Below are 27777 nucleotides of genomic sequence, written 5' to 3' on the forward strand. Positions count from 1 at the left end.
AGAAATTAAAGAAGACACAAGTAAATGGAAAGACATCTTGTGTTCAATGATTAGAATACTTAGTATTCTTAAAATGTTTATACTACCCAAACTAATTTACAGATTCAATGCTATTCCTTTCAAAGTACTTTAAAAAATGAACCCTTGAAGTAATCTTTATATTTTGAAATAGCTTTTTTTAATCACAAAATGCATTATAGATAATAATTCTTAATTTCTTGATTACTGCTTGTACTAACCAATGATCCATGTTGCCCAACTTTGAAAATTCTGATCTTTGGGAAGGTAATCCACACAAGGAAATTGTTAGAATTCCAACAAGTGGAGGCAATTATTATATGCATTGACCATTTTGACATTGATGCTGGCCAACATCTAATTTCTGTTTGATATTTTGATATGTTTAATGGTTTATAAACCCTCACTCACCTCTTTACTAATGCTCAGGGGCTGAAGACAACAGATGGGGATCTTCAGTTCAAAGCCTTCTATGCCCTACTGTGCACTCTAAACTTACAACAGCCTTGTGTTGTAAAGACTTCAGCTTAAACTACTAAGGGAAATCGCAGGTGGGTATAGGAGAGGGTAGGCAGTGGTACTGTCTGAAGTGGTCACTTACCTTTGATAGAGACACACAAGGACAGAGCACTCCATGTAGTTTGTGCTCTGTCAAGTGGATGACTCTTTGATGTCAAGTCAGGCAAAGATAGGATTTGTCCTGATCACAAATGTTGAAAGTTGATTCCAATCCCCAAAAAATTAAGGTTGAAGAGTTTGAAATTGGGAAAGGGAACTGGTTTCCCTTAGCCCTGTACTGACCAAGTCCTAGAAGTAATTGTAAATGCTTGATTCTTATTACTCAAGGCACTTTATGACTCTATAAGGATCAGTGTGGTTTCCCCACACTCAGACTGTCAGGGGCTGTATTGCTCAGAGAATCTCACTCTTTAGAGCTAAAGAACCCTTACACTTCTCTTTGTCTTTCATGTTTATTTGGAACAAAATTCAACCTCCATTCACAATTGTGCTGACATTTTTAACTTTACTTTTCTGTTGTGCAACGAAAGAAATGTTTTCTCCATCCATTTTATGACTGCTGAAATGTTCCTGGGATTTGCTCTGGTAAAAACACTTCAGATGACCCAATACACCATCCAAGAATTTGACTGAGAATGGAAGATGAAGATTTTACATTGAGTTTAACCAAATCTCCAGTGGTGGGTATCTAATGTTTTAGTCTAACCACCATCTAATAACTTCTTTAGTGACGGCTCTCCCTCCTTTTCCTCCCTTCCCCCAGAAGATAAGCATCTGACCCAAGATGGAGCAACAATAGTAGCTCACTTCTCAGGTGACAAGAATTAGTTCACAGAGTGGAATAGCATTCCAACTTAGATCAGTCAGTGACCTCCCATTGTATGAAATGTGTTTTTTCCTCTCAAGTGGTGAATACCTGAGTGACCGGGCACAGAAACTTCTCGAAATTTTTATTCCAGTCTTCTGAAGAAAGGCAGTCTGCAAGAGGAAAGGTTGAAGCCATATGCGGAGAAAAGCAAAGATGAGTTGAGGAAAGAGAGCCCTTCCATATCGCCTTCTACTCTCAAATTCCTACCTTTCCCACTATAGATATCAGTTTCAACTAACTCAAGTTTGCTACTAAAAGATGTCATGAATAAAAGAGGAAAATTTGCAGACTGGGGCCAGTATGCCCTCCTGCGGTCTGGGTTCTACTCCTACATACTCTTTCCTGCTGTCTCCACCTCATCAAGCCACCTAACTTCTCAGAACAACATTTTTTCTCAACAGAAATATGTAAATAAATACCTACATACATTAACCATGCCTTTTTGTTTTCTATATTTTTGATGCTTTAACATCTTGAAGGCTTGCTGACTCTGGAGGGATTGCCTTTCCCAGGACTAGCTAATTCCTACAAATAAAGGACTTGCCTTCATTTGCAAACCAGCCAATACAGAGCCCACACCCTTGACCATCTCATTTATCGGGCTCTAACACTTCAGGTCACTACTCCTCTGCCCTAATCACCCCAGTGCCAGCACCAGGCAACTAAGGACAGCTCCTATGCCCCCAAAACTGCTGAAATAATTCAAACTAGACAACCTTAAACTATTTACTCTACTTCACCTGTTCCTTCCCAATAAAGCAACAATAAAGGCTCTTACCCCAGTTTTCCTCTTGCTCTCTCTGCCTCCTGATTAATCTTAGTGATTTCCTGTGTGGCTCCTGTGGCATGGTGGGCTTCCTCTTTCTGGCAACTGTAATACATTATCTTATCTGGCAATTTTCTCCTGATCTGTTGGACTCGCCCACCTGAATATTAATAAAACCTATTTTTTAAAAAACTACCTCCCAAGACTGAATGAGAGGAAAGCACCTTGAGTTATGCTAGGTGTGGTGGATTTTGAATATTTAGCTATTCAATAAATGTGAGCAAAATACTTACTAATAGTCATTAGTAAGTTTTGAAGGGAATTTGAGAGTGACAAAAGCTGTTGCACTTTGGATCACAGTAGTTGATACTCAAATTGTTTCCTTACAAACCTTGAGAGAAATGTATCATTTAATAAATGTACGTGGTAAGTTTTATCTCATTTACTCATGCTATGGATATATATTAGGACCTTTTCTGTGCTAGAGCAATGAACTGATCAGATATATTGTCCTGCCCTCGTGAAACTTAATCTTATGCTTTAAAGATGTTGAAAAATGTAAGGCTACAAAAGGGATATATACTGTGGGCACTAAATAAACACTGTAAATGATGACTGGGAACTCCCCTTCCTCTTGCTTAAGGGGAAATAGAAAAAAATAATATTTAAGATTATTTTCTATACTTTAAATAGCCTATCCTTCTATTTGTTCTATATTTTTCTGTTATTTATTTTAAACCTATCTTAATAATATAATCATCTAAGTAATAATAGCCTGTATATAATCTAAATAATAATGCTTCAAACACATACGGTGCTTTACAGTTTACAACCCACTCACATATACTAGAAACTATGAATGTTGAATATTAACTTACAAAGTACTTTCGTCTGGACTACCCTAAAATCTGTTTGTTTTGTTTTGAGATGCAGTCTCGCTCTGTCACCCAGGCAGGAGTGCAGTAACATGATCTCGGCTCACTGCAACCTCTGCTTCCCAGGTTCAAGTGATTCCTGCCTCAGCTTCCCAAGTAGTTGGGATTATAGGTGTGCACCACTGCACCCGGCTAATTTGTGTGTGTGTGTAAGTTTAGTAGAGATTGGGTTTCATAAAATCTTGATACTCAGATCTGAGCAGTTAAACCTAGTACTGGCTAGAACCAAAGCTCTGACTTCCTCCAGTCTCAAATAGAGAGTAATTAGAGTTTGGCAGAATGGTGCTGTTGCCATTGTTGAATTAATACATAATAAATCACTGGGTCATAGTTTGGGTGTCTCTGAAAAACAGACAGATAGGGCCTATGATACTCTCCCTGATATTCTCTGATCTTGGAAAAGTTATATATCACACTGTACCTACCAAAAATTAAGTCTATAGAATGTATGGGGGGAGCACCAGGAAGATCAAGATCTCTCCAGCTGTGATGGGTAAGGATGAAAACTGTCTTATCTACATGCTCAAGTCATACTCTCTTTCCTCAGCTGTGCTGTAGAAGGGAGGTGGATTGTCAAATACACGTCTGCAGCTGCGGCCTCAATGTTGTAAAAATTAGCATTTCATAAGACAAGAGATACTCACTGTCCAAGTCAGATTTCTTTGCAGGTGAAAATAAGGAATTTTCTATTAGAAGCAACAGTCTTCTGAAAAGCCAGTCAGAGCAGCAGGCTGAAGGAAAATATTACCTGATTCCAAGCAGTCAGCACCGCACTCGCTTTCTCAGCCTCAGAGACTCTGCTCAGCCTGAAAGCAGTGCAGAAATGCACCACCAATTTGCAAGCAAGGAGTCTTGTATGCTACCAACCAAATACCTGAAGCCACCTCTGACCCCTGACCTGCCATCCTTGAGGTGGAACTTGGCTGCTTCAATTTTGTGTCAACAGAGTATTGCACAGCAAAAAGGAGGCTGACCTTCTGCTGGAAGAACAGGACCCAAGGGATCCCAGTGGAGGAAACTCTTGAAGTCACTCAGAACCAGAAAACCAAGACTTTGAAAAATGTTGGTAACTGACACACTTTCACACAGGCAAAATTCATGCACGTCAAGCTCATAAGTTGTTTGGGAAAAACAAAAGTGCTGATATCAAGCCACTTAAGCAATCCTTGACGGCACCATGCTTGATTGAAGAATAAAGTATGGTGCATCCTCGTGGGCACACTGTGCTGACTTCACAAAATTGCTACAGCTGAAAACCCAGGGAGCCCTTTCAGCACAATGATGGGTGAATCTCCTGAGGTTTAGAGTTCAAGTTCAGTTCAGGTAATGACTTAGCTGCTTTTATGCTTCCTGAAGCTTAATAGAGTCTGGGGAAGGAAGAGGGAGTTGAAACAAGGGAATTGCTTTGAGAGGGGGATTGCAACTGCACAGATCAGAAAAACAGAAAGGACGGCCGGAGAGGCATGACCTTAGCCCAGAGATGGCACGTGGGGGCGTGCGAGGGCACTAGTCCTTAATTACAGCAAATGAAAATGGAGAAAGACAAGGTGCCTGCTCTCTTGCTTCTTATTCTAAGACCTTGAGTCAAGGTAAAAACATGAAGGTCATATATACCATTCCCTTTGATCTCACCTGAAATGCAGTTAGAAATGTGCCTCGTCTTTTCTGTCTGCACAGCGTTTCATCCATTTCTCTGGACTAGCACTGACCCATAGTACTGTATCTTTCATCCACTCAGTAAGTGTATTTTAGGGCCCATCACATGCTGTACAATGTTTTAATTGCTGGCTTTAGAGCCAAATTACCTCGGTTCAAACCCTGACACTATCACTTATTTCTAAGTGACCTTAAACAGGTTATTTTACCTCCCTATGTCTCAGGTCCTTTCAGTAAAATGACGATAATAATGTATCTGCCTCATAGAGTAGGTTGAGAGGATTGTTGAGAAAATTAAATGAGTGAATGTATGAAAAGTGCCAAGAATAGTGCTGGGCATATAATCAGGCCTATATTGGTGAGGAAAGCAGACACTCATCAATTAATTACCAAGAAAGTGAAAAATTATATCAACTGTAATCATTATGGAAGAAAAGCATATGGGTCTATGAAAACACCTAAAAGGGAGACACGGATTAATCTGAGAGAGGGAGAATCGAAATGAGTTACCCAGAAGTTTGGAAGTGGTCTGGTCCATTTAATTTCAAGCTGGTCCACAACCATCTACCTTCCCCTAGACGAGTGGTTGGTAAACTTTTTCTGTAAAGGACTTGCCATAAATATTTTAGGCTTTGCAGAGTATAAGGTCTCTGCTGCAACTTCTCAACTCTGCCACTGTAATATGGAAGTGAACACAGGCAATGTGGATTGCCTGCCCCTGCACCAAATGTACTCCCAGGTCCTAGACCCTGTCTGAGTCATCTTTGTGTCTACTGTCTCTGATACTAAGAAGGCTATCCATGAATGTTTGTTTAAGAAATAAAAGATTAAGTAAGCAATACAAGTACCTACTCAGGAGACTACCTTAATCCCAGGTTTCTATTAGGAATGTTGAGGGGTCAAGATACACTATAACTTAATTCTTGCCTGTCAGAAAATGTTTCTTTGATAAATCCACCCTCAATGCTCATCATAACAATTACTATGATATTGTTGCCTCTATTGTCAGCACTCCATCTCAATGATGTCATAACAGTATTATCTTATTTCACATTTAATTTCAACCCAGGAGTTTAAAGAAGGGGTTATTTGCTCCTTTGAAATAGGGTAAAGGAAACCTAAAAAGAGATTGATATAGTTTGGATATGAGTCACCTCTAAATCTTATGTTGAATTGTAATCCTCATTGTTGGAAGTGAGGCCTGGGAGGTAATAGTATCATGGGGGCAGATTTCTCATGAATGGTTTAGCACCAGCTGCTTGGTGCTGTCCTCATGATAGTGAGTGATTTCTCATGAGATTTGGTCATTTGGAAGTTTGTAGGACCTCACCGTCCATTCTCTCTCTTGCTCCTGCTTTCACCATGTGATGTACCTGCTCCTGCTTCACCCTTTGCTTGAGTAAAAACTCTCTGAGGAGCTGAGCAGATGCCAGTGCCATGCTTGTAGAGCCTGCAGAACCGTGAGCCAATTAAACCTATTTTCTTTACAAATCACCCAGCCTTGGATATTTCTTTACAGCAAGGCAAAAACGGCCTAACACAGAGATCTTGCTTTCTAATCCTGTACTCTCGGGCCAAATCCAGCATATGTTTCTGGCTGAGATTATCAGCTTTTGTTCAGAGATAACATGCTTTTCCCTCCACAGCTTTATGTTGTTGCCGGGAAACAGCTGCTCAGAATGATTCTATCCCTCTGCGACCCACACCCTTGCATCTGAGATGATTTGACTAAATCTCACCAATAAAATGTGAACAGGAGAGATAATTATTACTTTCTGGACAGGGAGCTAGAGATGTGTCATGTCTTGCTCACTCTTTGTCTCCATCTCCAGCTGAAGGTGGAGGTGTTCAAGGCAAAGAGGAGGATGGAGCCACAAGATTCACTTACTACATAGAAAGCTACACATTGACAAGGAACACTCATGTATTAGAGTTCTTCAGAAAAACCAAGCCAATAGGGCACACGTGCACACACACACACACACACACACACAATGTTAGCTCACAAGATTGTGGAGGCTGAGAAGTCCATGATCTGCCTTCTACAAGCTGGAGACCCAGGAAAGCTGGTGGTATAGTTCAGAGGCCTGAGAGCCAGAGAGCTAATCCCATGGATTTCAGTCTGAGTCTGAAGGCCTGAGAACCAGGAGTGTCAGGACAGAAGATCCATGGGACAGCTCAAGCAGTCAGGTAGAATGCAAATTCAACCCTGCTCCACCTTTTTGTTCTATTTGAGCTCTCAATGGATTGGTTGATGACCACTTACATTGGAGAGGACCATCTAATTTACTCAGTTTACCAATGTGAATGCTAATCTCTTCTGGAAGCACTCTCACCAACACACCCAGGAATCATATTTTACTAGATATCTGGGCATGTTATGGCCCAGTCAAGTTGACACATAAAATTAACCATCACGACCCACATATGACTAATATTTGAGTCAGAAATAAACTTTAAGTGTGTTCAACCACTATAATTCTGGTTTTCTTGTTGCTGTTATTATATCACCTAGTGTTACCTTAACTGATATACTTTTTTTAACTGGGATTTGAAATCCAAGTTAAAATTCAAGACAGACTGTGAGCTCCATAAGGTCAAAGTGAGTACCTTTTTTCTATGTGAGAACTTCTTATCCTATCGCCTGGAACCTAGTAGTGCTCAGGATATGACTTTGAGAATTGCCACTAAACTAAATTTTAAGGGTATTCAATGATCTGGAAACATCCCCAGAACTTCCCAGAAACCAGTAATGAAATCCTGTCAGAAAAGGCCAGGACAAATGAACAGAGAAGCTCCTGAACCACACAGTAGCCCAAGAAACCATGTGCTCCCTCCTTTCAGTGAAGATAACACTGGCATTACCGGTAGTATGAAGTCTACTACAATAAACTATGAGCAGTTAGCAAAAGATTAGCATGTGACAGTCACTGCTTGGAGTTCTACATGCTTATTTATAGTAACTGTAACTGCCTTATGAAATTCGTGTTTGTACCTTGTTTTAGTTTGCTTGGGCTTCCATAACAAAATTCCACAAACTAGATGGCTTACACAACAGAAACTCGTTTTTTCACAGTTCTGGGGACTGGAAGACCAAAGTCAAGGTGGCAGCAGGTTTGGTTTCTTCTGAGACCTCTTTCCTTCGCTTGTCAACAACTGTCTTCTCACTGTGTCTTCACATGGTCTTCCCTCTGTACATGTCTACATCCTAATATCCTCTTTTTATAAGGACACCATCGGATTAAGTCAGGATGCACCCTCATTGCTTCATTTGTACTGAATCACCTCTTTAAAGGCTCCATCTTCAAATACAGTCCCATTCTGAGGTGCTAGGGTGTAGGGCCTTGCTATGGTTTGTTTCTCCTTACCAAAACTCATGTTCAAATTTGATCCCCAATGGGGCAACACTAGGAGGTGGGACCTAGTGGGAGATGTTTGAGTCACAGGGGTGGATCACTCATGAATGTCTTGGTGCAATTCTTGTTCTTATGGTAGTGAGTGAGTTTTCACTCTGGTGAGACTGGATTAGTTCTCCACATGAATGGCTTACTTTCTGTGAGAGGGGGTATTTATAAAGCCAGGATGCCCCTCAGGTTTAGCTTATTTACACTTGTCCACTTTCCCTTTGACTTTCTCCATTATGATATTGTGGAGCCCGAAGGCCCTTGCCAGAAGTCAATGCTGTGCCCTGAGCTTCCCAGCCTACAGAACTAAAGAAACCTCCTGTTTCAATAAATTAGCCAGCCTCAGGTATTCTGTCACAACACTAAATGAACTGACAAAAGCTTCTACATATAAATTTTGGAAAGACACAATTCAAACAACAACATACTTGAACCTAACAAGGAAAGAATTGAGGTTTTAGTCAAACTACATATTACAGCCTAGCTTTGCGTCCAGGATTCTAATGAAGAAACCCCTACTTGTTAATATGAAAGTACGGTAGTCCAGCCAGTGGGCATTCCCAAGACTGGGTTCCATCCTTCCATCCCTGGCCCTCTGCACCAGCACTCACAGCCCCCGATTGCTTATCCACCTGTGCTGCCTGTAAGCCTCCTGGGAAGAACCTGCTGACCCAACCTTCCAGAGGGTCCTGCAGTTGAAGGGTCTTTTCAGAAGTGGTGTTTCTGTGGTAATGCTCTTTTGAAAAAAAAAAAAGATTAAAGTCTCCCAGGGACTAGCCAGTTCATCTAGCTGTCTCAGCAGCATGACCCCTAGAGAACAGTCTTTTGGAGGCTTTTAAGCAACTTACACGAAAAGTCTTAGGGTTTCATTTTTCTTTTTTTTCAATCACTTCAGGGTCATGTATCTGCTACCTCTCAGCTCCCTCTTCCTATACCTTGGAGCAGAGGTCCGGTCCTCTAATTCTTCCTTATCTCTCATCTTGAGATGAACTGATACTATTACAATAATGTATGACAACTGTTCCTTTCTTCCTCATCACTGTGACCTCTGCTCTTGTTAGGATCTTCAGCTCCCAGTGACTTCTTAACTGATCTCTCTCTTTGTGATGTCTTCCCTTCGAATCCATCCTCCTCTCAGGCCATGGGAATGATTTGTTTGAAACCAGAATCTCTCCATGTTATTCCCAAGCTTAATAGTGATCAGTTCATCATGTTACTGGAGGAGGTGAGGAGTATTATCTCCTCACCAAGACCTCAACTCCTTCATCCTCTACCTCACACTTCTGCCCTCCTATAGCATGGAGCTTCTCACAGTCATTGCTCCCATGTTGTGGTTCCTCACCTCCATATCTGTGCTTACCTTGCCCCCAGCCCTAGCCTGTGATACTTTTGCCTGTCTTCTTATTGTCCTTTATATTGTTTGACATTTTTTCTGAAAGAAGTCTTTTCTGGTTCCTGGGTTAGGTCCCCTCTCTAGCAGCCTATTTCCTGCTACTGCTTCTCTAGCCACTATTCAGGTCTCTACAATTGCAATCACTACATTGCAACATATTTCCCTACTGTGTGGTCAGTTTCTTCAGGACTATGAGCTTCTGCAGAATAGAAGCTAGATAAGTCGCTGTTAAAGTCCTAGTTCTTAGCAGTGTTCCATAAAGAAAAATGGAACCTCACCCAAGCTGAAATAAGCTCATGCTCCCTAAGCCTTCACCTCCAAGTCCCCAGCCCATAAACAGAAAAGATTTTAGGTTAGAAACCATCACACCCTCCTAATAGAGCTCAAACCGAGATAATGCAAGAAACTGGGCAATAACCCCAAATTCTTGTTCATTTTACAAATCCATTGGCTCAGGGGCACAAATGCAAATAAAATCTTAAGAACAACTCAAGGTAGTTCATCATTCCCCAAGGCAAGTATGTAAATTAACCCCAAATAATGTCTCTGGGTTTTTCCAGCTGTGGAATTACGATGAAGGAGGATACTGAGTCTTTTTTTTAACTTCAAGTGTACATGTACAGGATGTGTGGGTTTGTTACATAGGTAAACATGTATCCAAGGGGCTTGCTACACAGACTACTTCATTACCCAGGCATTAAGCCTAGCATCCACCAGCCATTCTTCCTGATCCTCCCACCCTTCACCCTCCAAGAAGCCCCAGTGTGTGTTTTTCTCCTCTGTGTCTATGTGCTGTCATCATTCAGCTCCCACTTATAACTAAAAACATGTGGTGTTTGGTTTTCTGTTTCTGTGTTGGTTTGCTAAGAAAAATGGCCTCCAGCTCCATCCATGTCCCTGCAAAAGACATAATCTCATTCTCTTGTTCTATTATGTGACCGCATAGTATTTCATGCTGTATACATACCACGTTTTCTTTATCCAGTCTATCATTGATAGATACTTAGGTTGATTCCATCCTTGCCCACTTTTTAATGGGGTTGTATGTTTTTTTCTTGTAAATTTGTTTAAGTTCCTTATAGATGCTGGATATTAGACCTTTATCAGATGTCTATTAGCAAAAATCTTCTCCTTTCCTGTGGGTTGCCTCTTTACTCTGTTGACAGTTTCCTTTGCTGTGCAGAAGCTCTTTAATTAGATCCCATTTGTCAATTTTTCCTTTTGTTGTAATTGCTTTTGGCATCTTTCCCATGAAATCCTTTGCCATGCCTATGTCCTAAATGGTACTGCCTAGGTTGTCTTCCAGGGTTTTTATATTTTTGTGTTTTACATTTAAGTCTTTAATCGATCTTGAGTTAATTTTTTATATGGTGTAAGCACGGGGTCCAGTTTCAATTTTCTGCAAATAGCTAGAAAGTTACCCCAGCACCGTTTATTGAATAGGGAATCCTTTCCCCATTGCTTATTTTGTCACATTTGACATATGGCTCTTTCTGCTTGCATTTTGCCTCCAATGATGCTTGCTATGAGTTCTAGAGAAGCCCCATGTCTCAGCATACTTTTTGCCTAGATGTCATTCTTATTTCCTGATCCTAAGCATAGCCTCACCTGAGAAACACAATAGAAATTGGCCAACAAAGTGCAGACAGAGTTCTGGCTCTCCAGCTTCTCGTGAAAAAGAAGGAAAGTCTCTCTTTTAGATAGAAATATACTGTTAAAATGTGCCTCTAGTTGATGCATCCAAATTATTACTGTAAAAGCATGGGGCCTACTTCTTGAAGCCAGTGCAACTCAGTTGTTCTGGGCACTGAGATTCTGGCTTTCCATGGCCTCCTTGGGAAGTCTACTTCCTTATACAGTAAATAAGGGCTTTGAGAGTAGAGAATGAATTTTGCTTCATAAACTCCATGTGCAAATGAGGGTTGCTTGTCTTAAAAAAAAAAAAAAAAAGCAAAGTCCTGAAATACCTGCAGCAAAGGTATCTCCATAACAGATTCTGAATAACAGAGGTCTTCTGGGCTGCCTAGAGTCTAAAAAGAGGGACTAAACACCTTAGGTGTCTGCGTGCACATAGTATGGAAAAATCTCCTCACCAGAGAGGGTACTAACTCTCTAACCTACACACAGCCTCACACTTTAATAGCAACAACTGCAGTCTTAGAACCAGGAAATCAGTCTGGCTGTAGATCGCAGCTGTGACGTCAACTTGGAGTGTGCCTTTGGGAAAGTCACTTTTTGGGGTGGAGCTTCATCTTCCTCACTTCTAAATAAGATGTACTCTATTCAGTTTTTTATTGGAGGAAGTGGGGAAAGGTTCTATATCACATGCCGTTTTGAGATTCTGAAGAAAAAACCATAGACTCAGGAAAAATGCATCTAATATCATTGAGAAACAGATTTCCTGAAGCTCATCTATCAATCCCATATCTACCCCTGGAATTCAGGTACAGAATCTCTGGGATAGACTTCCCTCTGACAGTAAAATTCTATGACTCTAAGGAGAAAAGATGCAAAATTAAGCAATAAAATCAACGGCAGAACCCTGGGAAGCCTGCAACACAATCCTGTGTTTCAAAAGGTCCTGATTTCTGAGCAGGATAGTTGACTTCAATTTGCATTTGATTTCCAACTGTGCTTTACAGTATAAATTCTAAGTAGTTTGATGAACAGAAATCTCCCTCGTGTCCACCTGTCCCTCTCCATAGCTCACCTGTAATTCCCTGCAAGCCCCCTAGGGTCCCCTCCCTACCCTGAATGCCATAGCACATGGTGACCGCGCAGGCCTGCCCCATGACTTCCCCAAAACCCTCCAGATCCTTTTCACTCACCTCCCTTCATTTTTATTGCCATTGCTATTCCACATCTGCTGTCCAGATAGAGTCTCATTTTTAATTTATTCATTTTACTTATTATTATCTCTTTTTCAAATATATTGAGGGTGACATAAAATGGAGAAAGTACTAAATATATTCTAAACATAGAAAAGTAAACTTCAGACCATGGAAAGATGGAGAAGGGAGACAATTGAATCATAAGTGTTAATAACGTAACTGCAATTCCTTGCAGTCAGGACACAAAAGAAAATCTAACATGATTTTCCTTATAGGAAAAAAAGAAATGGGCACATTCCTCATGGGACAAAATTACATTTTTAATTCTGCTGCTAAATTCTGAAAGAGATTTCTTATGTGAGCTCTTAGGAAAATAACAGCACGATGTAACAAGCAATATTGTTAGAATATTAACAATTATATGCACACACATTTCCTGGATGTCTGCTGAGGGCCTAGCAAGCCACTGGTTCCTAAGGTTCTGAAGCATAAATCAGACGTTCTAGACCTCTGTGAGATTTGTGCAAGATACTGACTATAAACTAGTCAATTCCAGAACATTAAGTGCAATGGAAAATGCAGAGAAGGAAAGTTGAGGACAATCCTGCAGGGAACAGTACACTTTGTTCAGTCATATGCTCATTCAGTCAGTGAGTTATTACAAAGCAAATGTTGTCTTCCCGGTGCATGGACCAAGCAATGCTGGAAGCCCATAGGATATTTCAGTGAACAAGATGTAAAATGTCCTCACCCTTGGGAGCTTAACTTAGAGTGAGGGAGATAGAAAACAAAACAATTAACGTGTGTGTGTATGCATGCGCATATCTATGAGGTTAATGATGTTTTAAAAATCAAGAAAAATGAAGCAAGAGAAAGAGAGGAAAGGAGGAGAAAAAAGAGAGCAGAGTTGCTAATTTAACAACGATAATCAGCCAATTCCCACCCAAGAGGAATATTTGAGCAGAGGTCAGAATAAAATGAAAGGCAAAGTATGTAAATATCTGAAGAATAAAAGTTCCAGGCAAAAGGATCAGAAATCACAAAGGCCCTATTTTGGGCTGAGGTTTTTTTTTTTCCCCCAAAATGTTATATATTGAAGTGCAAAACCCCAGTACCTTAGAATGTGACTGTATTAGGAAATAGGGTCTTTAAAGAGCTGCTTCAGTTAAATGGGGTCAATAAGGCAGGCCCTAATCCAATATGACCAGTGTCCTTGTAAGAAGAGGAAATTAGGACTCAGTCACACACAGAGGGAAGAACATATGAAGACACATGGTGAGGAGACATAGCTGCATACCAATGAGAGGGGCCTCAGAGGAAACCAACCTTGCTGACATCTTGATCTGTCTCTTCTGGCCTCCAGAACTGGGAAAGGATAAATTTCTGTTGTTGAAGCCATGTAGTTTGTGGTATTTTGTTATGGTAGCCTACAGAATATGAATACAGATCTAAATATAGAAAGTTGTTTGGCATTTATAATAATGATCCGGTTGCCAGAGCAGAGTAGGGGATAGATGGAGTGGAGGTCTGAGTGGAGGTCCTTGGAGGCTGTGAGGACACTGTGGGTATCCAGGCTCATAAACATTTGTCCCAACTCTATGTTCACCTGCAGCTATAGGGGGACTCATCATCCATGCTGATAGAGTCACACCCTAAAAGCCTGCCTTCTCTCCCCTTGGCTGCCTGGCAGTTTTCTCCCACACCATGGAGAGGTGTTCAATCCAGAGTCAGGGCAGGCTTCATGTTGCAGAAGTTTAATATGCCCCAGGTCAACCCTCCACAATGAAGAAAGGACATGATGGATAAGTGCCCAGATTCACCGTCCCTTGATGGAACAATTCTTAGCTGTTCTATGAGGTTCCTCAGAGACTGGTGAAGTCCCAGTTCCATACAATGATAACCTATTCATCGGGATACTCTTTCCCAGCTTTCTTTCTTCCCTGTATCATTTTCATGCCAATATGCTATTTGAATTCAAGCCCTTCTTTCAGAGTCGACTTTGGGAATATCCCAAACTAAGATACCATTTTGGACTTTGTTCAAAAATTGTTGTTTTTGGAGAATTTTGAATAAGGACTTAACATGACCTGATTTTTCATGATTTAAGAAAGTTTTTGGCTACTCCTTGGAGAGATGAGCAGCTTAGGTTGGAACTTGAATAATGCATAAGATTTTTAGGAATTTCAGTTAAAAGAATGCAGCATGTAGAAAAGTTCTTTTCAGATCAAAGTTGGGTACATCTGCAGGCAGAGGAGAGCCAGCTCCAGTGACTCTGCCTGAGAAAATCACAACTGAGTGTGGGTGACAATGCCATCTCCTCCTCTAGACAATGCCTTCCTTTGTCTCTAGGAGTGACATTCAGACCTGACATCTGGTACAAGGTTCAGTCGTCAAAAGTTAAAAGCAAGTAAACCAACAGTTAGCCAAGAAAGCTGTTATTTATAATGTATAGATGAAGAAACTGAGTCCTCAAAAATAGAAGTAACTTACCCAAGGCCAATCACCACAAAGCCAGGCAAGTTTTGAGGAACTAAGCCATGACTTAACTTTTCTTTACATCTGGTCTAGTACCTAAGACAGATATGGTACTGGGTGGTCAGCAATATGGATTGATAAATAAATGAATGAGCAAGTTATAAGCAACAATCCTAGTTCACTCTCTATTTCCCGATGCCACACTAATGTCCAGTAAAGTCCCAAATATCTGTTCACTACATTCTCTAACTCTTCCTTCTCCCATCCTATATCGTAGCCCTCAAACTAGGGCCATGTTTTACAGGGGCTTCCTGAACACAGCTTGGAAAGAGGCCATGAAGATAAGCAATGAAGTATATAAATGAATTAACATTTCATGAGAGCCCACTTGGGGGTCTGGCACTATTCCTCATACTTTATATACCTCCTTTGGTCTTCCACATTTTAGAGATGAGAAAACAGTGACCCAGAGACGTCAAGTCACTTGCACAATGACACAAAACATTTAGAATTGTGAACCAATGAGTCTGACCCCAAAGGTCACACACAACAGATATAACAGACGCTGTGAACAAAAAGTGCAGCTGAATATAGACAATGGTGTCTGTGTAAGACCGAAATAATTTCCAAGAATCAAACAAAATATAACAGGTGAGAAGGCAGGCCCATAGAGGACAGAGAACAGGACTGAGAGTGAGGCAACAAAAGTTCCCGTCCAAATGTCACCAAAGATCAGTATATAACATGGAAAAGTTATTTAAGTTCTCTATGCCTTTGTTTCTTTATATATAATATGGAAACTTTAATATCTGCTTTAGCGTAGAGTGAAGTTGTACTAATGTGCCTTGCTAATAATAAGGCACTATTCAAATAAGAAGATAAAGGCGGACAAGATCATCTATTTCAATTTTGCCCTCTTCCCCAGCACAAGCACACATGTACCACAGTGTCCCAGCCCAGATGTGTGAGCCTCCTCTACAGCAAAGCTGACACACAGTTTTCAGTCATTGTGTTAAAAGACCTTTCCCTTCATGAAATTATTCATTTCACTGAGGAGTATCTGTTAGCAAGGCCGGTTCATCTGCTTTCAATGTGGTCATCTCCCTTTGTCATCTACACACTGATTTTTCCTATAGCTTAGACATAATTCGCATATCACATTTGGGAAATGGCTTAGCCTTTCTGTGCCTTTGTTTCCTCATCCACACAAAGCGTATCTGCTTAGATATTCTGTAAGTGTTCCATCAGCTATAAATTCCATAGCTCTGTGGAAGGAGAAAAAAAGGAGAGAAGTTTTCTTTGAATGACACTGCTGTCTCCAGCCTAGTTTCTGGCATTAATCAGGATGATCAGATGCAAGTGGCTTCTGTGGGCTAAAAGGCAGGTTCATTGTCAGTCCATGGGCAATGGATTCCAACACTTGTTTGAGGGTTGCTTGGGGCCTTTGATATAATTGATGGAATTTCTGTTTCGTGAAAGTCAGAAATGAGCCAGAAACCATTTATGAACATTTTGAACATGGTCTAGTCTAATCCCGTCTTTCTTCCAGTAACCTAAAATTGAGAAGCAAACGAGTTCTCAATTGCCCCAACATTGCAGGAAAACAGCACCAGAATGGGAAGGAACACCCAGGGTTTTATTAACTCAATTAAATATTTGACAAATAAGGTGCTAAATTCACCTCCCAGGATTTCAATTGTTTTGTTTGTCAAATGGGATTCTGATCCTGCCTGGCCCGCCTCACATAGCTGCCAGAAGAGTGATAATAATTGGCCCAGTTTATATTGTATTTTACAACCTATGATACAAATGAAACAACCACTAACATGAATTGAATGCACATAGGCCCATTAGGAGGAAACTTTTCACTGGTTCCTTTTGGCCCACGTTCAGTGGAAAAAGACCTTAGTTAAATCAATGTGGAGGAGAGCTGGTGGGAAAGGGGAAGGATTGACATTTGAAATGTGCATCAATCATTAACACCGTAGTAAGAATACATTTCCAACCCTTCCCTAAGCAGGCTTGGAAAAGGGATATGTGAAGATGAGGCCACATGAGCCACAGAAAGCTCTAAGGAGGGGAGGAGAAAAGGAAAGTGTAGATAATATAGGGAACAGGACCCTCTTTCTCCAAGAGGCACCCTAGAATCATAGCATTTTGGAGTTAGACTAAATCTCATCTGAGATGGCAACTTCAGTGTTGTAGAGTCTGCATTTCATCCATTATGTACCCCCCTGAGTCTCAGTATCCTCATCCATAAACAGGGCTGTACTGGAGGCTGCTGGGAAAATACAACAAGTCAATGCGTGTGGAGGGCTGCCTGATACTTGGCCTGGAGAGATGCTGGTGTGCCATGACTCTTGGTCCTCTTGCAGTGCTGCTTGGGGTTAACTGCACTGCAAGAAGTGGATTTGTTTTTGGATTATTGGAAGATTAGAACCAGGAAAGAACTTCAACACTGTGTGATTCTGGCCCTGGGTTCAAAAGTGCATCCTAGGTCCAGTTTTGCCCATAACTTGCTCAATGTTCTTTGGGTAAGCCCAACCCTGCCTCTGAGGCCTCACTTTTCAATCTTTAAACACAAAAGCAGGTTAATTTCCCCATTGAGATCCCTTTTACTTATAACAATTACAGAAACCATTGTGTGCATGTGTGCTAAGAATGGGCTCGTGAGAGCAAACATTTACTTGGGTGTTTACTATGCCATGCCCCAGCACTTGACATTTTAAAGCTTTTTTAGTCACAACAGCCCTATGAGACAGGCCCTTTTATCATTCCTATTTCTCAGAAGAGGAAACAGAAGCACAGAATGATTAAACAACCACCTCGAGGTCAAAAAATAAAGTCTTCCATATTAAAAACCAGGCAGTGTGGCTCCAGAACTCAGAATCCTTTTACACAAATACTCCTTTTGAGGTAAATATTCATCTAGCCCTACTTCACAGATGGAAAATAACTGAGTTTCAGACATTCTCCAAGAGCCTCAGACAAGTGGCAGACCCAAGACTCACAGCCAAGGTTTTCTGGTCCCAACACTTGCTCTCTTGAACACTATGGGAGAAGATGTCCTTACCAGGAATTCTGGTCCATCTGGGATCCCACTGAGCTTTTCTCTGAATCTGGCACTTCATCTCCTGGCTTAGGTCTGCCCTGACCAGGGCTCATGTTGTTCCATCCAGCTTCCTCTTCCACCGACTTCTAAGCTGGCTGAGGGGGAGGGAGTCTGCAGGTGAACGAGCAGATGCTTTTATTTTAGATTTATGAGATTCTGGATCAAGTCCCCGAAGAAGCAGATTAATCACAAGAAGTTATTTTCCTTTTAATTAAAAAATATTATCAACAGAGGCTCCGGCCCTGCTGATTCTCAGAGCAGACAATAAGGGTGAGCACAGCAAGTGAGCAATATTAATTTTCTCCAACTAATTTAAAGATAATATCCCTCACATGTGCCAGCAACTCACAAGTCTGTTTGTGTACCAGCTGTCCTTTACCCCGGGGCTCTGTTGGATTTCCTCTAACTTCTTATTGACTACTGGGAGCATCCCCAAGGAAGGAGATGTTCAGAATACAAGGCGAGGGTTGCAACTAGATAACCAGCATCTGCATTGGGAACAACAGTCATCTGGGAAGCTGAATGAAAGCACTTTTAGCTCAAACCTGAGATAGCACCTATTTCACAGGGAAAAGCATGAGCTTCTGGGCTCACTGCTGACATGCTGTGACCGTGGTGTTACGGGTTAAATTGTGCCCTGCTCCCCCATTGATAAGTTGAAGCCCTAATGCCCAGTACCTCAGAATGTGACTGCATTTGGAGACAGAGCATTTAAAGAGGTAATTAACTTAAAATAAGGCCATTAGTGTGGGCCTTGGTCAAATATGACTCTTAACCTTGTAAGAAAACCTTATAGGACACAGACACACATAAGCTGGGGGACCATGTGAAGACACAGGGAGAAGGTAGCCATCTGCAAGCCAAGAAGAGGGGCCTCAGAAGAAACCAACTCTGCTGACACCTTGATTTTGGACTTCTTATCTACAGAACTATGAAGAAATATGCTTCTGTTGTCTAAGCCACTCGGTCTGTGGTACTTTTGTTATGGTAGCACTAGCAAACTAATAAACTTGGGCAGACCTATCTCTGGGAAAGTCTTCACATCTGCACAATAGGAAGATGAATAGAATTGATCTCCAGGATCCCTTCCGGCCCTGGATTTCTTAGCTGGGCTATCAGAGTGACCATGAAGCTTGCCTGAGCATCCTCTGACACCCTGCCAAAAATAACATAAAGATCTTTAAATACTTAGTAGACTTCAAAGCAGGACTACTTCAGTAAAAGACAACCATTCCCTTTTGTTCTCCAGGCAAGCTCAGAAATCCAGCCATCCTCAGGATCCACACCTAAGTGAAGCTTTCTTTGACCTCTTTTCATGCTACTCCCCACTCCCCTTCCTCTCTGTCCCAGGTTCATATTCTTCCTCTGTACCCATAGCCCACCACATTTGCCACACTATAATGACATTGCTTGCTTGGTGCCTTTGATAGATGGATTGCATTAGTGGCCACAAATCATTGTCCTTCTATATCTCTACTTTGCAGCAAGACTTTGTACGTTCTCCTATCAAAGCATAGAGTCTATTTCCCAACCTCTTAAATCTAGGCTGGTCTTATACCTTGCTTTACTCAATAGAATGCAGCAGAAGTGACTTTGCCCCAATTCCAAGCCTATGCCTCAGCCGGCATGCACAACTTCTCTTATTCTCTTAGACTTCCATATCTGCTGTTAAAACAAGCTAAGGCTGTCTTCCTGGTGAATAAGAGATCACATGGAGGACAGACCAGATTTCCCTACCAAGGGACTAATCTTCAGGTAGTCAACACCAAAACAAATGAAAGAGCCTAACCAGGATCAGCAAAACCACCTACCTCACCAAAGCTGACCCTTGACTCATAGGTGAGTATAGTTGAAACCAGAAGATCATTCCAGCAAAGTCCAGACTAAACTGCTAATGCGCAGAATTATGAGCCAAAGGAACACTTGTTTTTAAGCTATCAAGTTTTGAAATACTTTGTTACACAGCACAAACTAACCAATAAATCACTTTTCTTGCCTCTTCTGCTAGAAAGTCAGCATCTTACAAGCAGATAGTGTTACTTGGTCATTTGTGTAAAGTATGCATTAGAGTAGATGTGCAAAGAAAATGTATTGAATAAGTGAATTGCTGTTTTCATATACTCCTCTGTTCCTACATGATTATGGGAGATTATAGTCTTCAAATTGGAAGCAACAGTATTTCTCATTTCAGATATTCTTCTGTAACATAACTTTGCCTCATTCCCATGAGAAATTGCAGTCCATTCTCCAACCCCTCAGATCTGAATGGTCTCTGTAATTGCTTTAACAAAATATAGCAGAAGTGACACTGTGCAAGGTCTGAGCACAGCCTTTAACTTATTTGGTACTCTTGAAAGTCAGCTGCAATAGAAGAAGAGATACTGCCATGTAGATAAACCTAAGTCACGTGGAGAAACCTTGGAGGAGAAAGGACATGTGAAGGGAGAGAGGTAGGCAACAAGGACCACCAGGCACCAGGCACCGAAGTAAAGATGCCACTGTGGAAGTGGATCTTCCAGCCTTAACTCTCCCAGATGGTGCCATGTAGACCAGAGACAAGTCACTCAGGCTAGTCCTTACCAATAACCTGACCCACAAAGTTGTGAGCTGCTTAGTGCAGAAGAACACATGCATAGAACCATTAAAGGCCTGCCAAGACGAGGAAGCAGAGAACAAGTACCTTTGTTTAAGTATGCCTTTTCATGAATGTGTGAAGAGTATTGACAAGAGCAAATATTTGCAAAGTGCATTGTGCACAGAGACACACAGAAAACAAACTAAGTTCCCCTGAACAAAGGGGCCACAGTTATGTCACCCTTCCAAATGTTCAGGTCACCCTCTGAGGATTAAATTGGGGAAAGTGCAATAGATGAGGCCATCTATAAAAGTAACTAGGTATTAACAGCTAAGTTTCCCAGGAGATTTAGGAAGTCTCAAATAGAGACTTGGAGAAACATGACTGGAATGTGATTTTCCCTTTAAAATGTGAGCTTCACAAAGTGAAAAGTTCTGTTTTTTGAATTACAAATGAGGCAACACACCAACATGGCACATGTATACATATGTAACAAACCTGCACGTTGTGCACATGTACCCTAGAACTTAAAGTATAATAAAAAATTTTTTAAAAACATTCTATGCTCATGGATGGGAAGAATCAATATTGTTAAAATGGCTATACTGTGCAAAGCAATTTATAGATTCAATGTTATTCCTATTAAAATACCATTGACTTTCTTCACAGAACTAGAAAGAAACTATTTTAAAACTCATATGGAACCAAAAAAGAGCCCAAATAGCCAAGGCAATCCCAAGGAAAAAGAACAATGCTGGAGGCATCACGCTACCCGACTTCAAACTACAGGGCTACAGTAACCAAAATAGCATGATACTGGCACAAAACAGACACATAGACCAATAAAACAGAATAGAGAACCCTGAAATAAGACTGCACACATACAATTAACTGATCTTTGACAAACCTAACAAAAACAAGCAATGGAGAACACATTTCCTACTCAATAAACAGTGCTGGGATAACTGGCTGGCCAGCTGCAGAAGATTGAAACTGGACCCCCTCCACACACCATATACAAAAATTAACTCAAGATGGATTAAAGACTTAAATGTAAAATGCAAAACTATAAAAACTCTGAAAGACAGCCTAATACCATTCAGGATATAGGCACGGGAAAAGACTTTATGACAAAGATTCTAAAAGCAATTACAACAAAAGCAAAAATTGACAAATGGGATCTAATTAAACTAAAGAGCTTCTGCACAGCAAAAGAAACTATCAACAGAGTAAACAGACAACCTACAGAATAGGGGAGAAAATGTTTGCAAATATGCATCTGACAAAGTTCTAATATCCAGCATCTATAACAAATTTAAACAAATTTACAAGGAAAAAAATCCCATTAAAAAGTCGGCAAAGGACATGAACAGACTCTTGTCATAAGAACACATACATGAGGCCAACAATTATATGAAAAAATGCTCAATATTACTGATGATTCAAGAAATGCAAATCAAAACTACAATGAGATACCATTTTGCACTAGTCAGAATGGCTACTATTAAAAGTCAAAAAAATAACAGACACTGGCAAGGTTGTGGAGAAAAGAGAACACTTACACGCTGTTGGTGAGAGTCTAAATTAGTTCAGTCATTGTGGAAGACAGTGTGGCAATTCTTCAAAGACCTAAACACAGAAATAGCATTCAATCCAGCAATCTCATTACTGACTATATACCCAAAGGAATAGGAATCATTCTATTATAAAGACACATGTACATGAATGTTTATTGCAGCACTATCCACAATAGTAAAGACATGGCATCAACCTAAATGCCAGTCAATAATAGACCAGATAAAGAAGACATGGTACACATACACCATGAAATACTATGCAGCCATAAAAAAGAATGAGATCATGTCCTTTGCAGAGATATGGAGGGAGCTGGAGGCCATTATCCTTACCAAATACTGCATGTTCTCATTTATAAGTGGGAGCTGAACGATGAGAACACATGAACACATAGAGGGGAACAACACACAATAGGACTTTTCAGAGGGTGGAGGGTGAGAGGAGGAAGACGATCAGGAAAAATAACTAATTGGTACTAGGTTTAATACCTGGGTGATAAAATAATCTGTATAACAAATCCTCGTGATACAAGTTTACCTATATAACAAACCTGCACTTGTAACACTGAATTTAAAAGTTAAATAAATAAATGAACAAACAAACAAAAACATGCCTTGAAGAAGCAAACAGTCATTCAGTGAACTGCCTCTGGAGAGGGCCATATGGCACTTAAGGCAATTAAAATATTTCTTTGATATATTTTGAAACAGCTGCTACTTGGGTAGCAAACAGAAGTGGCCTTGCAAAGCCATGCCCCCTCCCCTTTCTGGGCCTTTACTCAATCTGAGAGAGATTGAGAGTCTGACACTTTTAAAAGTCTGAAAAGAAATGTTTACTATCTATTCTGAAGGAGGCTTCATCTACATAACAAAGCCACCTTTGCAAGTCAAGTTTCTTCTTTTCTCTCCCTCTTAACCTGTCTTGCCACTAAGCCTGGTTTACCTAGTAAATCTGTTTCTGGCCATGCTCTGACTCTGAATTCTTTACTGTGGCCTTAGGATGATATCTATGTTTCCATAATTCACTAGGAAGTTGGGTCTTCATTCTGAAGGCTCCCATGTATATGCATTAAATAAATGTATATGACTTTTCTTCTAATAATCAATCTTGTCTCAAGCCGGTATATTTCAGGGAAACTTTAGGGGACCAAGGGCCTACAACCCGCACAACTGAGATCTGTGGGCAACTCATAGGAGCTGAAGGTGGTCTCCAGTTAACATCCAGGAAGAATCTGGGGCCTTTAGTGAGAGAGCCTCAAGGAAATTAACTCACCAACAACTCAGTGAGCTTGGAAGTAGATGCTTCCCCAGTCAAGCTTCCAAATGGAAATGCAGACTGCACTGACATCTTGATTGCAGGCTGAGAGACAATTGGGCAGGCCCAGCTCAACCGTACCTGGACTCCTGACCCACAGAAACTGAGATCATATATATGTGTTGTTTCAAGTTGCTAAGTTTGGGGTAATTTATTGTGCAGTGCTATAAAACAAATACAGTTCTACTAGTTACAACAAAGACAAGGAAGGATGTTCTGTCTGCATACTCACTATAGCAATTAACAAGTGTAGTGTGTGTGTTTGTGTGTGTGTGTGTGCATGCATGCACAAGTGTGTATGTTGACAAACTTTGCACACAATCACGGACTAAATGATGGCCTAGTACTTAGAGTAGCTGAGAAGATGGGGGAATGTCTGTCAAGAAAAAAGAGTAAGGTCAATGAAGGGAAGCACTAGGCATTCATAATTCTAAGATGTTTCCACACTGATATTGTATGCAATGTTAGACCTGGCTTTTGGAGTCAGAGGATCTGGTTGAATTCTTATTCCCCTGTGTAACTTTAGGATAATTGCTTAAGTTCTATGTCTCAGCTTTCTCGTCTATAAAATGAAAACAATCGTAGTACCCAACTCATAGAGTTCGCATGTGCATTAAATGAGCTAATATAAGTTAAGTGTTTAGAAGCAGGCCTGGTGCAAAGTGAACCCTAAATGAACATTGCTATTGTAAAGCCACAGCTAAAAAGTTAGAGTGTTGCTTATGCCTCCTGGAATTCTCAGATTCAACCTCTATGTCACCGTACTTATAAAAAGGCTCATGAAGATGCCAAAAATTTTCACCATCATGGATGAAAAACTGGGTCCTTTGACTTGGCACAAACCACACATTTATCACCATTGAGATCTGTTTTTTAACTGTCTACTGTGTACCCACTAACAGCAAACAAAAACAAAAATAACATAAGCGTAAAACAACTCTGTCTCCTGTGCATAATGGATGGTAATAAATCATGGATAAATCGTTCATCAGAAGAAAAGCAAGTGAGTGGTCACGCATTTCAGCAAATTAATCACCCACAATGTTTCTGGAAACTGAAACGAGAAACTTCTGCAGGGAATCTAGCAAGTCTACCAAGATAAAAAAAGTCAGACACAACATTATTCTGAATTAGAGTCTCCTTGATTTTAGGGTAAAGTTCATCTCCTGGCTGACGACTTCAACCTTGCAATTGACTATATAATGTGACCTTGTCTTACTAAAATCAGAGCACCAACAATCTGTTTCCCGGAAAGTAGGAGGAATTCACTGGTATGAAAAAGCAAACTTCCTGGTCATCAGCTAGGAAGTTGGTATTTCCAAATCCGTTTGGACCAGACATATGTTCCTGACACATTTCAGATATAATTTGAGGATCAATTTGATTGTGACAAACTAAACACAATTTTAATGATTAAATCTCTTTTTCTAAGGGAAAGAATTGCCTATCAAAGTCATAAAATCCTAAAGCTAAAACAAACCTTAAGAAATTATTGAGCTTAACATAGGTGCTGGAAGATTAAGTGTTTTTTGTTTTTTTTTTTTCCCCAAGATCACAAAGCAAATGGGTGTCAAAGTTGAGAACAGGGTCCAAGTCTCTAACTTCCCAGCCCAGGCTGAGATGTGGGCCTATTCCTGGATACAGTAGAGGGACACTCCACAAACAGTAAATGAAGCTCAGAGAAGGCAAGTAAGTTGCCCAACATCAAACTGTAAATAAGAGGAAGATTTACAATTTGGTGTTAAGTCTTTCTAACTCTAATAATCTCACTCTTAGCCTCTTCCATGGTAATACTACCATCGTGAAAATAAGAATGATGGCTTATAGCATGCATTCAATATACTACCTAATATTAAAGTTATTATTAAATTGAGTAAGTAGAAACACTGTATTGATTTTTTTTTTAGTACCTTGGAAATCAGTCTTGATATTTAACTAATTTCCTGAAGAAAAAAAAAAGGTAGAATTATATTATGAAACCTGTGCTACATATTATGAACTATTGAAAGTGTCTCATTTATTGCAAGTTCATCACATTTTCTCAGAAAGATTATAGTTGAGGCCAACTTCAGAATGCACTGCTCACACTCACTATCCAGAGGAGGCTCACTACCTTGTCTCCTATAAAGTCTGCCTTCACTTTTGAGCCAAAATCTCACTTAACTTTTCCCAGAATTGTCCTCAGGTGGTGACTGAGAAAAGTCATGGTATTATAAGGACCTCACCATTTCAGTCAAATATGGGACTCCTTTAAGAGACCATCTATACTTTGAAACTCCCCATTGGGCTGACAAAACCTTCGCCTGTCATCTGTCTTCCCTTGTCCAATCCTGTTTCCCCCCCTTTTGCTTTCATAAGTGTTATGTCCAAATAATCTTCTGTACTCCAAATCCCATTTATTTCAGTGCTTGCTTCTCAAAGAACCCATCTTGCACTAGTTAGACCAGGAGAGGTCTGAGAAAGTAGGTGATGAGATGAGTTTTTGTACCAAACTGCTTACTGCCCAGCTGATAGATGGTCTCCATCCCTGGTGGCAGGTAGTGTAAGGGTACAAGGTAGTGATCCATTACTAAATCTTTCACAGTAAGCTGGAGGAGCTTGCCAATGGAAGTGGATGCATTGGTCTGTGCAAACATTCAGGTATATAACATGTACTTGGGAAATGATGGGTATAAGAAAGACAAAATTGATGAATGTTACTAGGTTGTATTGATACCCTACAGACAAATAATTAAAACTAAGAGCAATTAATAAAAATGGAAAACTGAGTATGCAAGTCAGAGGCATCTCTTTCATAGCTTGTCAAGAAGTTCTCATCACATGAAACTGGTAAAAAGGAAAGCTTAAAGAGCAAGCCCAGGTCTGAATAGTCAGAGTGGCTAATTGTCAATGAGTACTGGATGGGCTACCCAGAAAGGTCTGATATGCAATGTCGGAGCCTTAGTTGGGAAGCTGGAACACTGGCACGTGTGATAAGGACATTAGGGTAGATGTCCCCAAAGACTTTAACTCTCCAGGCCTCTCTGAACTGTCCGAATCTATCTAAGTGACCAATCGTCCCTCTTTGAAGCTAGCACCCTGCTCTGGAAGTAAGACATACAGAGGTCTCTCTCCAAGAAGATAAGAAATTCCCCTTTGAGTAGTCGCTCCACATCCTCTTCTGGGCACCAGGCCTGTAAATATGGCCAAATAAGGAAGAAAAAGAACTATATCCAAAAGTAGCTGCAAAGCCCAGCCATCATGAACCAGCAAAGCCTGGGGAAACACATAGGAAACTGTATTTCAAGGATGCTTGATTAAGGCTCACTGGAAAATAGGACTGAATGGAGGTGAGTTTATGTGACTGGAACACATTCTCAACATTCTGGCAAGAACCCCAGGAGGTGACACAAAATTACTTTTGGGGTAGCTCTTAGAAGCCTGCAAAAAGCAATAACTCAAACTGAGTGAGTTTGAAATGCCTGAATTTCCTGAGGAAAGAATTCAAAATTCTTGGGAAGCAGATATGTTAAAATAGATATATTGTAAGTGAATGGAACATCTTCCAGAGGAATATACTCCGAGAGAGGTTCACTAACTGATGAATGCAGCCATCAAAAACATTCAGGAGTGTTTTCTATGGGCTAACAGTGGGAGAGTCTGTCCTAAAATTGTGTTGTTTTAACAAGGGGGTGATGGGGCCCAAAATAGAGGTCAGGTAGTATCACTTAGTAGCCAGAAGCCAGGGATCATACTTATAACAACCAATAAGGTTGGAATGTGCTAGAAGCCATAGAGAGTTATGGAGATAGTAAATAAAATATAGTGCTCCTAAGGGCAAAATCTGTTAGCAGCCTGCAAGAGCAATGCTTAATATATGTAACCACAGAAGAACAAGAGTGGATGATCAGGAGGCTGAGGAAGGTGCCTTAATAAAATGTCATGATCCCTTGCTTAATTTTCAGTCCTTAGTCAGTTTCCAGACACAGAACCAACCAGCTAAAAAAAAAAAAAGTGCTGATCCCTAGGATAAATGAACCTGCAACCCTACAAGTATGTACTGTAAAAATTTCACCAGGTTCTTCCCCCAGAAAACCTACGGTCCTTCATTCAAGTGGTAATGTACCAAAGAAATAGAAACCCCCAGATGTCTCAAGGATTGTGCTGACATTGAGACCAGAGACCCAAAGTATCATCCAAGCCCAACTTTTAGAGCAGAAACATAGAATTCAGAAAATAAATGAAATATTTAACAAAGTTTAGTTTGCACTGGATTTGCTGCATTTGCGGACCTAGTTGGAGATCATTTTTCCAGTCCCCAGATGAATAACTGTGACTGATATACTTAGGCCCTCAC

Source organism: Macaca thibetana, chromosome 5 (assembly GCF_024542745.1).
Source record: "Macaca thibetana thibetana isolate TM-01 chromosome 5, ASM2454274v1, whole genome shotgun sequence".
Lineage (NCBI taxonomy): Eukaryota > Metazoa > Chordata > Mammalia > Primates > Cercopithecidae > Macaca > Macaca thibetana.